This window comes from Galleria mellonella, unplaced genomic scaffold (assembly GCF_026898425.1).
Source record: "Galleria mellonella isolate WM207_F2 unplaced genomic scaffold, CSIRO_AGI_GalMel_v1 utg537, whole genome shotgun sequence".
Taxonomy (NCBI): Eukaryota; Metazoa; Arthropoda; class Insecta; order Lepidoptera; family Pyralidae; genus Galleria; species Galleria mellonella.
The window spans coordinates 1,615,375-1,632,591 of NW_026442112.1; the positions used below are offsets into that span (position 1 = coordinate 1,615,375).

General features: G+C 32.0%; 1 long non-coding RNA gene across 1 annotated transcript; it reads left to right on the forward strand.

Moving 5' to 3' along the window:
• The first annotated feature begins 457 nt into the window (after window positions 1-457).
• On the forward strand, window positions 458-17,164 carry LOC128201517 (uncharacterized). The gene is made up of 3 exons (XR_008253271.1): window positions 458-637; window positions 11,160-11,583; window positions 15,084-17,164. It is a non-coding gene; the product is annotated as an uncharacterized LOC128201517 (long non-coding RNA).
• Window positions 17,165-17,217: the final 53 nt, after the last annotated feature.

The following is a 17,217-nucleotide window of genomic DNA, read 5'->3' on the forward strand; positions in this document are numbered from 1 at the left end:
TAGGCATCTACAAGTCCTATATTCGTTCGTAGCTGACGTATGCCTCCCCTGCTTGGTACGCACTGTGCTCCGAACCACAGAGGCGGCGCCTGCAGGTTCAGCAGAATTGCGCCCTGCGACTGTGCAGAATGTCGATATGTCAGAAATGACGTTATAGCCCGAGATCTCGCGGCCCCAAGCGTGGACGAGTTTGTCCGCGCCATGTTCACGTGTCCACCCTCACCTAAGAGACTTTACCCCACTCCATGCGTGTCCACCGGACCCTACACGCGCGCTGCCGCGAGATCTCCTGCGCACAGCGGGCCCCACGCAGGACGACGGTTAAGCCGGCCCGGCACGGTTGACATCGTATTATATATATATATATATATATATATATATATATATATATATATATATATATATATATATATTTTAATATATATATTTTAATAATTTTCTCACATAGTGTCCTGTTTGGGCCCAGTGGGTAGGCGCGTAGACGACGCGTAAATGACGCGTAGGCTGCTGCCTACGCAGGAGATGTCCGGGAAAAGAGAACTGATTCGAGGCTCGTACCTGCAACCCCGTCAGGGGCTGCGGATGAACCGCGTCGTCGTCATCGTGATTACAACATGTTTAACCTGTAAAAAAGAATGTAAGTAATCGATTTAAATTACATTCTACAACATATGTCCCTTTAATGATGTCATTTTCTTTCGATACAACATCTCTTTGATCTTTATTTCTTTCAGCAATAGGTACAGAAGTATCTATATCAGTAGGGTGCAACAATGAGTGGTGATTATTTCTACATATTCTACATTTGTTACAACTTCGACCAAATTTAGCTGAATGGTTATTCCCTAAGCAATTAAGACATATGTTATTATTTTGAACAAAATTGCGACGATATTTTATATTCTCCTTCGCAAATTTTTTACAAAATGTTATTTTGTGGTTTTCAGAATAAAAAGAACATTATTTTAACATTATATGATACATAAAAAATTCTAAGTTTATTATGTCAAGTATCAATATGAGTACTGAAATTATTATTTACAGGAATTAATTTAGGACTTGATTAGATTTGAATCCAGGAACTCTAAAGTACGATAACGTTTAGTAATAAATACTTTAAACCGCTTAAAAGTAGGTAGATAAATAGATAGATACATTACTCTTTATAGATTTTTTAGATACTCTTTATTGTTTCCACCAAAAGATTACAATAGTAAACTTATTATGAATATACTTAATTACAATTAGGTAATTATTCAGAAGAGTTGCTACTTGTTACGTGAAACTCCCATTGTATCCTGGACACCGCATTAAGCTTATTCCAGGTGTAGCGGCTTAGTTGTTCGAGCAGTATCTAATTTAAAAACTTGTTGGGTATACTATACACATTTAATTAACTAAAGCTCACAGATTGATTTACTGGATAGACTCTCATCCGCAAGCACCAGTCTCTCACAAAATTGGTCTTCATATCAAATCGTACCTCATGTTGTTACTTTATTCTACCTTTTGTGAAGAGAAAATAAACCATTCATTCATTAATTCAATTACTGGATAGACTAGACTTAGATGAAGTTGTAGGCTATAAACCTATTTTAAACCTACGTAGTTGTAGAAAAATAAACAGTGACGTGCTTGACAATCTCCTTGTCTTAGCAATTTTACCGAACAATATTTTGTATCGCGACTTATTATATCTGGATTTATTTACTGTAAATATTATTCATTATACAATCTCATACTAAATATTTCTTTCTTTCACTCCTACTGAATCTATATATAAATATCGTCAAGCCCACCTCTACACTTCTGCACTGGTGACTCCCTTTTAAATATTTTCATTCATCGATTTTTGGAAGAAAAATGACGGAGAGCGGCACCATTTCCACAGTACGAGACGACACGTTATCCGAGGTATTTAAAGTCGCAATTAAAGTTCCAACGTTTTGGCCAGAACAGTCAGAGATATGGTTTGCTTAAGTCGAGGGCCAATTTGCTATTTCAAAGAAACCAGTGATGTAACAAAATTTAATTATGTAATCGGTCAACTCAACCATCAGTTTTTTAAAGAAGTTAAAGACATTATTATCAGTCCACCAGCAGAGGGAAAGTGTGAAAAGTTGAAATTGGAGTTGGTTAATCGCCTCAGTGCATCCAAAAAGAAGAAGGTAAAACAACTGCTAATGCACGAAGAGGTAGGCGACTGCAAGCCTTCGCAATTATTAAGGCATTTGCAGAGCTTAGCTGGATCAAAGGTACCAGATGAATTTCCTTAAACAATTTGGACCAGCCGTCTTCCTGCTCGTATTCAAATTATCCTTGTGGTACAACCTAAGGCAAACTTAGATGTGTTAGCGGATCTAGCAGATAGAATTATGGATCTCACACCAAGTTCACCTCAAGTTGAAGCCACAGCTTGTGATGAGACAGCTGCAGAGCCAAGTTCTAGCAGTCATATGGCGAATGAAATAGCGAAGCTGCGCAGACAAGTAAAGTCACTTACTATGCAATTGAATCGTCGCCAGCGTTTTAGATCTAGGAAGTCTCAACGTAGCCGATCAGCATCAAGATCTCATTCTTACTATAAGAAATGTCCCGTATGTGGGTATCACCATAACTTTGGCAATAAGGCTAACAATTATGTCAAGCCATGCGATTACAATCTAGAAAACTAACAAGGCAATCGATAGCAGCAACCAGCGATTGCCTAACCTCCTATAGTCGCCTTTTCGTTATGATAAGATCCAGTTTCTCGTCGACACCGGAAGCGTTCTCTGCGTCTTTCCACGATCACTACTACGAGAACGTCGGCCCAAGACCAATTATCAACTGCGTGCTACTAGAGAAATGAGAAAATGCAGAATAGAAAAGAATATTTTTTCTATTTGTTATAGGATAGCAATAAGCAAACTCGAACGTGCATACGCCGTCGAAAAAGGTAAAAAGTGAGCTGCGGTCGGCTCCCGGCATTATCTGCAAAAGCGCGCCAAACTCGCTGCTTTTGCTGTGAGTTTTCAAGTGAATTAATTCAACTTACGCGGCGGTTCAATTATATTACCATCTGGCGTACTGAAGGACCATGGAAACGTGAAAGGAACGAGAATTTTCAGGGATAATACATGTTGTATTATTTTATTTAATTTTACAATAAATAAAAAGCAGTGTTCTGAATGTATAAATAACTAGTTTAAAACTTTTTTTGTTACATTCTGTTACCATGGTAACGCGTCTATTTCTCGGCTGCCAGTATTAAATTTACTTTTGTAATGATTGCACAATTCAAGTACGTGGTTTTCTTTTCCATCTTGATTTAATGTTTATTTTAATCAAATCTTTGGTCATTGAATTTTATATGATGTTATACTAGTTAACATCACATAAAGTTCAATAAATATAACAGACTTATATATATAATCGATAGTGTGATCGAAAAAGGCGGGAAACGTTAATCTTGGCGATATTCTGAAGAACGAAACTAAAATTAAAATATTTGACACTGGCAGAAATGGTCGTAAAAATAAAGACCGATTGCCATTGAAGAAAAGAAAAAAGATTGTAGTAATTGACCTTGAACCAAATGCATGGGTGGGTACTTCACGTGGGCAGTTAATTAGACGATCACCTAATTGGAGGATGAAAAGAAGACGCATGCGTAGCTCTGCAGGTTTGATTTTCTTGTCCAACTTTATTATCAGACTATTTCGTAACGTTCTACAGTTACATCCTAGTTTGGAATCAGTGCTAAGTTTAACGTTGTGACGGAAACACGCTCCGTGGTAATACAAGTATACCTAGTGTAAGTGAAAAATAAATTAATAATTTTAAACTTTCTCGTTTTTTACACACGTTTAAATTAATTTTTGAGACCTAATTTTCGCTACTACAACTTAAATCATAATAATTTCATATCGTATTAAGTCCCAAAAATAAATTTATATTTAAAACTTAATATTAAAACTTTACATTCTTTGAATATTTGTTAAAGTTTTGAAGTTTACAGTGTACGAAGTTGTGTACTGTTTGATCAAACTATTTACCTGTAAATTTGAGTAAGTTGATTGCTATAAACAAAATCTAAAACAAAATTATACAATAACAACTACATAAAATGAATATAAAATAGAGGCCAAATGGCCGCCGTTGCTGGTATTGTGAGCACCAAACTGGATAAAGCACTACTGATATTTCTCGTTTTATTTTCTATAAAAAGATAATTTAAAATTGTGTTTCACACAAAAAGAAAACCGACTTCTACTGTAGTAAAACCAATTATTTTAATTTCAAAACTAAACTACTAAACTGATTTTGATAAAATATCTATGAATCGTGTCTATGAGTATTCGTGTTTCAACCGTGAAGCAGTTGTATTTACATGGCTGTGTTTCGGTTTGAAGGGTGGGATATGGCGTGAATTTACTGGGTACAGAGGAATAACATCTGAGTCCTCAGGAATGGCAACGCATGGGGGGTATCATGGGCGAAACAGTATACTCTGTTATGTCCACGGTACTGCTCATGTCTATAGGCGACGGTTATCACTTTCCATCAGGTGGGCCGTCAGCTTGTTTGCCATTCTAAGTTGTATAAAAAAAAATATACTTTCAGATAAAAAAAAGAAAATTCTAAATCGACGTATAATTTACGGAGTTATAGTGTGTTACCCTATAACTTCGTACTCTCCTACTACTACTATTACTACTCCGTAACATAAAAAAATACAAGCGAATTGAGAGCTTTTTGGAAAGAAAATATAAAAAAGAATGTGCTTATTCAATATTTGAAAAAGAGGAAAAATTATTTTGTTCATAATATATAAAATCGTAAACTGACTACCTACTTATAAATTAACTATTATCAAATATTACACGATCACTTCTTGCTCGATTGGTAATTGTCAGAACTAACGATATTATATGTAAGATTATGTTGAAATTGCGAATGGCATCTATCACGCATACAGAGGCTTCAGATTTGAAATTTATTAAAAAAAAAAAGTTAACGTCTTTCTAAGTCTTAAAAATCGTTCAATATTGTATTAGTTAACACACACTTGTATTATTAACGAATAATTAGTTCATAGTGAGAAAAAAAAAACAATATGTAAATAAAAGAGAGATAAGGTAAAATAGTGTAAACAAAACGTATTAAAAAACGGCGTTCACTCTTGTAAAAAGTCTGTTGTTGTTCTATACCATGTGGTGTTTTTATAATTTGAAACGTTATATATTATAATTATATAATTATATCAATACAAAATTGATATATACTCATTGTTTAAAGTGAAAGTGAATAAAAAAAAATATCTGCAAACGAAAATAATTTGTCGAGGATAATCTCCAATTTCAGATGAAAACAAACCCGTTTGTGTGGCACAGTTATAGTTTTCATGAAGTTGTCGCGTATTAGCTTCATGTCCATGGGTTCGAATCTACATTTTTTTTTTCGTTATATATAATGAAATAGACTTCAGGCTTCAGGTAGCTGAAAATCAGTGCTTTACTTTTAAACAAAACTATCACTGAGCTGTAACCTAGGTCACCGCAACACTTATGGCAAAAAGATATTTTCGTATTTTACCTTTTCTTTTATATTTAAAAAAAAGTGTAATTAATTTGATTGTATGAACTCATTTGTTAATTTACGTGTGTTTATGACTTAAATAAAGTATCTATTTATCTAAATAAAAAATAACTCCTTTAAAAAATTATATAAATATTAAATTTAGTATTTAAAAAATTGTAGAATATTTTTTTTTCTATCAAAATAAAATTCCTAACAAAAGATAGACGAGGAATTCGTTATAATGAGACGTCAATGTAGCAATTCGTTATCTTACTAAGATTTATCAATTATTACAATAAGAAGCGCCCCAAATGCATCACTGGAGCACAGTGAAAAAATGAAGAATAAAGAATTAAAGTTGCAATTTTTATTTATTTATTTTTTTATTTAATTAGCATACAAATACATTTAAAAACTATGAATTTTTAGTACCACTTATGTAAATCTTTTGCGATTGTGTGCGGCACTATACATTCCGTTCTCAAATAGTAAGTACTGATATTAACATTCTGCTGTTTTAGCAAGGTTGGACAGAAAATATGCATTAAGTTTAAACTTTATGTATTTTACATTGACATTGCTATATCTCAGTATGAGATATGCGCTGGTTCGCTCGCCATAGTAGTTTTTTGCTCGAGTACTGGCTAGCTTGTTTTACGTGGCGGAGCGTGTATATATATATAGCTATATTTATTTTTGTTAGATTTTCCTATTTAAAGAGTGGTTAAAGAGAGTCCTGTTCTTTTAGGAGACAATATTTTAGAATTTCACGAATAGGCAGAGTTCGACAATACTCAAACAACTTAAAGTCACTTGTGAAATTTGATTTGATATTAGGCGGGATTTCCCAAATAGGGTTGACGTCAGGCAGGCGACCGGTCGTAAAACTATAAGCCAAATCTTTTTGTAATATGGATAAAAACATATTACGCCGACCCCAAATAATGATTGGGATAAGGGTAGGAAGATGATGATTAGGCGGGATAATTAATTTTAATATTCTGAGTATAAAAGTACGCCCATAGATGGATAGCCCACTAACTATCGAGTCAAACAGAGCGTTATATAATAGTAATCTAATTCTTAAAGTTATTCGGTTAATTTAATATAAAATTTGGCTAGAATCGCTCGAAGCGTACCGCAAACCCTTTCAATATGTGGACTCCATGTAAATTTTTTATCAATAAGTAGACCTAAGTACGTATCTGTATCGATCAGCTCAATACCCGGACATTAACCACAAGTTTCTATATTAGTATGTAAACAGGAATGAGTATGGGCCACTAATTTCGGAATAAAATATTATTTGTTTTATATAGTAATATTTTATGTATGTAAGTATTTATTGTATGTATATATTTATTTATTTAATATATCATATGTATGTTTATATTAGGAGGTCCTGTTTAGGGTTAAGAAAAAGAGACAAATTATTAGAACTATTGAGGACAGAAGGGGAAAAATGATGGGACACTTGATACGACACGACGAACTTATGAACATTATAATAGAAAGTAAGATAGAAGGAAGGAGGGGAAGAGGGAGACCGAGACATAGTTATGTACATCAGGCAGATCAAGGAAGGAGTTGGTGTCGTGTCATATCAAGAGGTGAAGAGACTCGCTGAAAATCGTAGTGAGTGGCAAGAGCTCCATCGACAAAAGCGCAGCTCTTAAATAGGATAGATAAATAGATGTTTATATTATATTAATTTATGAAATATTGCTTTATTTTTTTTCTCTATTCAAAAATGCACCGCTTACGTATTTCTCGGTTTGCCCAATGGTTGACTGATAAAGAACACCGTCCGGTGTTAAATCCGCCAAATGTACGTAGAATTTTACTGTGCATTAAAGTTTAAATAAATAATTAAAAGTGCACTTTAGATACGGAGATTTTAGATGCATTAATTTAGTTTTCTTATTATTCAGTACAAGTCCCATGTCTTGGCACCACATAGTTGACCTATCGAAGTAATTCTGCAACAATTTAGTAATTTCTTTTATATCTTTGCCTGAAATAAGTAGGCAAGTATCGTCGGCAAACTGATAGGATGCACAACTTTGGAAAATAGTATTAATATTATTAACATTCATCGTCCGGCTCTTGTAGTGAGCAGTTGCGTCCCGTAAAATTAATATAAATTTAAAAATCACTACAAAGAATTTAACCTAATTATTCCAGTGTTGTGTCGATAATTGATTGCAGCTTTAATATAATCTTTAACTAAAAAATACTTTGACGTCAAGTGCTATAAAGTATATGCTACGAGTTAAGACAAAACATGTCCGTTCAACGTTCGCCTCCCGAAAGAAGATCTTCATCACAATCCGATTTATTTAATCTAACGGACAATGCTTTTGTATCTTTGAGAAAGCATCTATCACATACGCAAAGAACGTGATGACATTGACAGACTTGAACTTCGCGATGAGTTAATTATGATGGTGTCTAATATGAATAAAAACCAGGATTGTATGTATAGTCAACTACATAAATCTTTGGAAGAAATAAAAGAACAAAACAGAACTATAGTAAAGGCACAGAGAGGAATTGAGAAAAATTGAAGTAATAACGGCTTCACATAATGATCGTAACAAAGTGATCTCTGTCGTTAGAGATCATGAAATAATGTTAAAGAGAATACAGAATTTGGAAGATACATTAGAAAATACTTCAATTGAAATACGCAATGTTAATATAATTGAGCATCAGGAACTCCCATAAATTGTTAAAAAAATACAAGATTCCTTAAAGATTACACTAAATGATAGTGAAGTACGGCAAATCTCCTTAAAAAAAGTTGGGAAAAATCAGCATAATATAATTGTTCAATATCAGACTATAAAAGCACGTGAAGAAATTTTAGCAGCTGTATAATATAAATATAATATGGATTGAGGATAAAAACTAAATTTATTTTAACATTAGGATTAAAAGGAATAAAAACGACCACTTTTTATATCGGAACTCCTCACTTCGTACGAGGTTTTCACTATCAGGCCAGAATTGAAGAAAAACCACGGATTCAAATTTTGATTGGATAAAACATGGTAAGTATTTATCAAAAAAGAATGTCAAAATGTTAACCCAAATTGAGGCATTAAAAATGGATTTACCAGGCTTACAAAATTGACTATGCTCTGATATTCTTAATCATAATACTATATACTGTTACATTTATTTTTATTTTATACTTTACTTTGTTAATTTCAGATTATTTTTTATGGATACTGCATTAAAGTTTACATTTTAACAATACTCATACACAAATAGTTCAACAGTTACATTTACATACGTACATATTATATCCACATTTTATTTACATTTATATACCACACACAAGTAAAGCTCTCATCAATGCTTATCTGAAGATTCAATATTGTACTTCCTTATGTTCATTAAAGATTATTGACTTTAAATATAATGAATAATACAATTAGATGACATTGACTTATAAATGTCGGAAGTGCAATGATTGTTGATATTGTACGTCTTATATGAAAACGCTCTTATAGTACACAAAATATACGTAGCATCAATAAAAATTTTGATAAACCTGTTTTACTAGAAAACAAGATATAATTATTCTAACTGAGTGTTGGTTGAACAAAGATTCTATTATACCAAAAATCGACCTATAGCTCATATTTTACACAAAACCATTTAAATCAGAATGATGGTGTAGTTGCTTTCGTTAAAGACGACTTAATAAGCGTCACAGATATATATATATATCCAAAATAATTTTGCTATTATTTGTGTATATAGACCTCCATCCTATCAAAATACTGAAAATTTCTTGAAGTCACTGGATAAAGTCCTCACAAAATTAAAACAACATGCAAATATATTACTCTTACGATATAAATATTGATATAAAACCGAAAATAACAGCACTAAAACGATTATTTGAATTTATATGGTTTGCTTCCATCACACGTGCTACCTACTCGTGATAAAAATTGCTTAGAACTGTTTTGTGAAAACTATATGGTTTGTAATACCTCAATAACTGATTCATTGTAGTATATTAACAACATTAAAAACACAAATTTCAAGAAAGAATAAAATACTACAATTACTAAAGTAAACTATGAAGAAGAATTAAAGAGTTGCAATTCATTGATTGGCAACAAATTTTGACTGACGATGTAAATATGGCTACAAATATTTTTATTTCAGAAATAAACGAAGACTAGTTTACAAAATATCTAGGAAGAAAAGAATTATTAAACCCTGGATACTCCAGGGTTGATACGATGCAAAACGAAATCGTAATAATTTACAACAAAAATTAAAAAAAGACCCTTATAATATGATTCTCAAAATAACTTATAGTAGATATCGAAATACATGCAATAACCTCTTAAAAAAACAAAAACAACTATATTATAGACAACAATTATATAAATATAATAATAACCTCAAAAAGCAATGGCACATAATTAAAAATCTCTGCTATCTGGATAAAATTAAAAATAACTCATCTGAATTGATCAATCTAAACTTAGACTATATTCCAATAAAAAAAAGGCTACTTGGGGTCCAATTTTTGATGAATACCGAACCGAAACTTTTTTATCTGATAGAAATCTCAAGTCAGTGGATCATGAGGCTATCGCTCACTAAACAGAGAGATTTCAATCGTCTAAAATAATAATTATAATCTAAAATGTTGGTACTCCATTTTTTAACTATTATATGCCTGTTGATGGAAATGGTGACGTTACCGCTGTCTCACCGTGGGACTAGACGTTTTGAATTTATACTTTACGCAAGCGCTTACAACGTCTTCTAGTGAATCTAATCCAGTACAGTACTTTTTAGATTTGAACTCACTGTCCCTTTAATTCAGTAACGAAGACTATAAAGTATTAATAAATTTACTTTCAAAAGAAGGTGGTTTTGAATTCATATGATTTTTTTATGACGATTTTAACGTGCTTAATTGAATCGATTTATATATTTTATTTTTACTCAATCGACAACATTGAGTCTCTTATTGGTTCTATTTTAAATTGAGATTGATAGAAATTGTCAATATGGAGTAATAAAATTTGCTTGTTTTATAAATTTTGCTTACATACAATGTAGGATATCTACAAAACATCTCGTTATTTATCGATGCATTCTCGATCGGAGTATCTTTTTTGCGAAGTAATAAACAGGGTAAATGTGCCAGTTGATGCACTTGTGATCTTTAAAAAATCATTTTCGTGAGAAAAATATATTTATTATCATATCAGCTTTTCACTGTCCACTGTTGAACAGAAGCTTCCCCTAGGAGGGTTTTGCCGGTAGTTGCCACGCTTGGCAGGTGACTTGAGAACCAGTGATGGTCGGCAAACCGGCACATTGTCTCTACTTGTGTTTATAATCGTAATAATAAAGCCTTTTTACATTTTGATATTACTATTAACATATCATTTTCTTTTTTTTTTACAGACAACTTCACTACAACAGACAAATAGTAGCTATTTATCACAATGAGCGACTCTCTAAAACCATCTTCAGATAACAATTCTCTAAACGAAATAGGCTCATTCTACGAGGATGCAAATGATTTTCAAAGCCATATTTCTCCTGTACGACAGGATACGAGACCACACGGAAACAACGATGTAGGAGAAAACTCGCAGAACCAATTATTAAACTCCAGCTCTCATTGTGAACCTTCAAAAGATACTAACGCGCCTCCAGCTTCAACTTCACCATCAGTATCAATGTACTTCGATTTTACCCCGTACACTGTAGTCCCGCAATATAATCAACAAAATCAAAACAGATTTTCACTGTGGCGCTTGATATGGCGCTTTCTTAAGGATTTATTTTGCCATCCGTCACCATCTACATCCGAAAGTTCGTTAGACACGAATTGCGAGAGCGGGAATATCCAAGCTCGCTACTAGTGCGCTACAGTTCCATCGTTAATTTGCAAAGAAAATTTAATATAATATGAAAGATGTGAACAGAAATTTTGTTGAATATTACAGAGGGAAATGGCTTTGTTTAAAACTGGTGAGTAACTGCTTTGGTTTTGCTACATTTTTTAATAAGGAAGAAGTTTTCAATATGTCTTTTTTATTTTTATTTAAATCGGAAGAATGTCTTTCTTGTTATTCTATCCGACAAAAGAATCGAAAATCGATTTTTTGTAAGACACAATCTTTAATTATACTTTTTATATTATAACTGTATATGGATTTGCGATTTGTAAAGCATTAATCGCTGATCCGGTATATTGAATGTAGGTAATAATAATGGCTCTATTAAGCACAATAAGTTTTATTTTGGATACATTGTTATACAGAAATATATTCGCCTTATATTATATATCTGTGAGTGAATATAACTCGAAAATAAATTACTATTATATCAATTACAAGTAAAAATAATCAATGTATTAGATAAATAACATTACAATTTGATACATACTTTTTAATATTTTTGTGAAGGTTTAAGCAAATTTATTGAAAAATTGCAATGAACAATATTTATTTGTTAAGCTATACTACATAAATTTCAAAAGTCTGTTAAGGTTCGATTGGTCGAGTGGTAATGACTGTGTTTTCATAGTTGAGTTGCTGGTTCCGCGATCGAATTCCGACTGCGAATGACTTCTTGACATTTGACATCAAATTACACAAATTCTAAAGCTAAAATTTCTGAAACAACTTCTATATAGACACATTTGTTGTAAAAACACTTAATTATTTATTCGATATTATATATTCGAATTTAGTAACACGTTGTTAAATAAAACACTGAACAAAAATAAATTAATTAATGGACAAATTAATTATGGTTACTGATAATAGCCGCTAGCATAGATTTATGAATGAACCAAGATATCTGTCGATCCCGTGATAGGTATGTGTGCGTACAAAAGCTTTACTTTTATTATTAGTGACCAGACATATAAAAAAAAAATATCGTGCAAACTACGTCTGTAACTTTTATTTATACAAAGTTAAATTTTTTATATACATAAGAATTAAAATCAAATATAAAACATTTCGTATTCATTCCTTGAAACTATTTATATTTACTTCTATTTATATATTCTAGCATTTCATGGACTTCTTCCCGTTATAAATACTCCAACAAGGATCAACATATGCCTTGATCATGTGATATTAAAAATAAAATCACATACATTCACACTTAACACAACTATCACAGATCATCTGTCCATTTTATTTTGAATCGAAATCAAAATAACAAAAATTAAACCAATATACATATAATAAACATAATAAAATCTAAACTTAATATAGGAATACCTATATCAGTATGTAAAAACTATAATTTTGACATAATATACAAAGAAAAAGACTTAAATGCAGCTACTTTAAAATTTATTGATATATATAGTAACAATGACTTTCCCAAAAAGGGTTGATGTCGGGCAGGCAGCCGGTCGTAAAACTAAAAGCCAAATCTTTTTGTAATATAAATAAAAACATATTACGCCGACCCCATACAATAATTGAGATAAGGGTAGGAAGATGATGATATAGTAACAATGACTAATAATAATTCAATTAAAACATTAATGTATTGTATATGTATTGGAACAAGCGACAGGATCCTAACAACAATAGCTACATATAAAAGATACAGAAATTTTTGTAATGACGATCTATTTTTTGATTGAAGTTTTTTGTAAACTTTCAAAACCTGTGATTTGTTAAAAACATAATTTTATTTTCCTGTAACATTCACGTATATAAATCATGACAATCCTACGAAATTTTGAAAGGTAACAGCCTCCTCGGATATTTACTTTACTAATTTTTAAGGTTTTTTTGTGCAAAAGAAAGACAAGGAGTTTATTAAAAAAATGTTTATTACATATTAAAATACACGGTTTGTGATAGCATAAACGTTTTTAGATTTGACGTGACGGATGCTTTTTCGTGACGGATATTTCCTTTTAATTGTGCCAAGGAAGTCGGTTTGTTGGCATAAACTTTAGATTTGACGTAACCCCACAGGAAAAAGTCCATAGGGATTAAATTGGGACTTCGTGGAGGCCAATTTATGTCACCTCTCCTGGATATCAATTTGCCAGGAAAAATTTCACGAACTCGTGGTAAAGACCTGTTGGACGTGTGTAAAGTTGCTCCGTCCTGCTGGAACCATGTTCTTTGGTTATAAGCAGGAAAATTTTGTAGTTCAGGCACGAAGAAGTTGTCTCACATCTCCACATAACGATCCGAGTTAACTGTAACTGTGCGTCCCCTTTCATCTTCAAAAAAGTAAGGGCCGATAATCCCTCGCGCCGACATTGCAGCCCATACGGTAATTTTAGGCGAATGTTTGTGGGGTTTCTGATGTTTGTGTTTTGGATTAGTTGCACTCCAGTATCGGCAATTTTATTTGTTTACATATCCATTGAGATGGAAATTAGCTTCATCCAAAAAGAATATGTTGGTAAACGTTGAAAAGCGTTTAATCATCTGATTTACGAAGTTAAGCCTCTGCCCAGCATCCTGAGGCTTTAATTTTTGCATTAATTGAATTTTGTAGGGGTACAGCTTTAAATCTTTGTGTAAAATAACGACGATCTATGCACGTTTAAGGCATCAGCATGCTTCCGAATCGAAAGGTCTGGGTTGTCACGAACAGATTGAGAAACACTGTCTATGTTTTCAACCGTTCTCGAAGACCTTGGACGTCCGGATTATGATTTGTCCAGCATTGAACCGGTCTCTTCAAACTTTTTGACTCATTTACCAAGCCAAGAAACGCTCCATAGCGGCTAAATTCCCAGAAGCTAGGCTACCGAATGACATACCCCCCGCGCCCCTCAGAATAGTTGCGTTCACGCAATAACCAAAACTAATGTCACCTTTCTTTTGAGACATCCTGTATTAATAATCTTGTATGTTAGGTCATAATTGTAATTAAAAATTAGGCCGTATAACAAAATGTGTTTTAGGAGGTGTCTGATAATTTCTTGTGGCGGCTCACTAAAGTATTATTTGTTGTAGCGCATATTTATAATTAGATTCTAGTTGGAAGCCCGAATGTTCGGTTCACCATGCAGCATCACCTTCTCTTTCACCATTCTCTCGCTTGCTGGACGCCTTGAGGCCGCGCGTTTACTATGCGGCTAATACAATTACCTACGTGACTCGTGAAAATGCTTGTGATCGATCAATATATTAACTTATCTCTGTAGAATAAAGTTTCTTTCTTTCTTTCTTATTGTGTAGTAACAATTGTTTGACTCTTAATAACCACATTTCCAAAAAGGGTGTTAGATTGAAATATCGTTTTATTTATTCTGTAATATTCATATATACCTTTAATTGTAATTATTTCAGATTTTTCGTTTAAAATATATTTGGGTGGATTGTACTTTTCTTACATTTTTGATCATAAGTTAAAAATTACGCAATATAAAAATAAATATTTATTTATTTTTACGTTAATAACAGTTAAGTTATTGCCATTACTTAAAATGTTGTGTTGCATTCGCTCACTAAAATATATGTATTTTTCTCTTTCAGGAAAGAAAGACACGATTTATCAAGAGCTATATGCGAGCCATGGCAATTTGAATATTTGTGTTTCTGTCGTAGAAACTATATTATATTTATCGTGCACTTCATCACATTGTCCTAAACAAACATTCTTATTAACTTTACAAAACTATTACTACGGTCATATTTCTACAAGTCTCTCAATTGTAGAAATGTGACCATTGTACTGTATTGTACACTGTATTTTGGAAAATACGTATTTCTCAACTCAAAAATTCCAATCTGTACCCATAAACACTTATAAATGAAGCGAAAGCATACGCTATTTTCATCTAAATTAATTAATTATTGATGTGATTTAATCTATATTAGCTAAACCCATAGCAGGCCACAAAAAAAAAAAAAAAATCCATAACAGGCATTTTTTAACATCTCTCTAAATTATTCGATTAATTCCTCTTTTTCCATAAGTAGACAAAGTATCAAGAGTCCACAGACAAGTCGCTGTTCCAGAAATGTAGGAGGAAGTATCTTATAAAGTGCTTTCTGGAGAGCACAATGAACGACTCATATTTACAGTTGTACTACATGAGGAAATACTACCTTCCACTAAATAGATGTATCTCTTTAATGTATATTTATATGGATGTTATATAGATGTATATTTATATATAAATTTAATATTTTATGGATACTTTTTTCGATGTACTAAATATTTTAAATATGATATCACTGTTTATTGTATAACAGATATATAAGTATCGTTAAATGTAATGTGTACAATGTTATTATTAGTAAATGTGTAAGGAGAGTCCGAGAGAGTTCAGTCCGTAACATTCATGACTACAGGCAATGAACTTAATTTTCTTTACACTAGTTTTTAATTATAATACTGTAACCGTGTTTATTCTTTTAACCGCTGCCACCATGTAGTGAGACACAAACTTGCTAATTCAATACTAGTAAAGTAAAATATTAAATTATCAAATGTCTTACTTCGTCTTACACTACCCACCTAATTATACTAATTTTTTTTGTATGCATTATAATATATAATATTATTATATATTGATTTACAAAATTTTACTATTATATATACAGGGTGGAAAGGACAGGTTGGCCAAGAGAGCTGATTCAGATGAATGGTCTGAATCATATGGCAGATTATCTTCTTGTCGGAAATGTATCACAGTCATATAATTAACAATTCTTAGTATTGACGGCGCGCAATGTATTCAAAATTTTACGATGCACACGACACGTGATAGCTACAACGCATGCTCAGTAGCGCTTCTTCGTAGATAGTTTTCATATTCATACGCTTGGGGCGTTGAGCTTACACAGCTAATTCCGCGCGTCGCGGTATGAATTTAATACGTGTATTACATTGCACACACACAGTATTTCACTATAAAATATTATTAATTCTGTTTATTATGACATAATATTATAGATTACATGGTTTTTAAATGGAAAAAAATAAGATTTTTTTTATTTCTGGAAAAAAAATTTACTGGTTTTCAGTTCAGAAGAATGGTTTGAATTCACTGTTTCATCTTTTACCAATTTGTACCTTAAACACTGTATAAGTAATATAAAGGGTATATTGCAACTATGAATAAAACAATATATAATATTGAGCAAAGAGTTATAGACTAAATAGTTCAAAATTGTACCTAAAACCTTAATTCAAAAAAGCATTTCGAGTACCTATGCATCCTTAACAAACTCTCAAAACAAATATATAACTGTTACATGTGTTTATGTGCGTGTCATAATATAATATAATCATATTTTTTTAATACTTAAAAACACCACTGCTTGTCATTTTTAGAAAAACGAATAAATAAATTAATTAAATTATCAAATGTATAAGATCATAAAGACATGAATTCAACAATTCATAAGCCTTACATTATTTATAAATTAATATGTTAAGTTATTATGTATTTTCAGATGTCAGTATTTTTGTGAATCCGGTTGTAGAGTTCTGTGCCAAAATGGTACAAACAACACGTCTTGGAAGATATTCAATTATCGAATGTATGAGATCATAAAGATATACTATTTATTTTCAAATGCCACTATTTTTGTAAATCTGTTTTTGGAGTTATGTGTCAAAATAGTACAAACATCTTAGTAAGATATTGAACTATCAAAT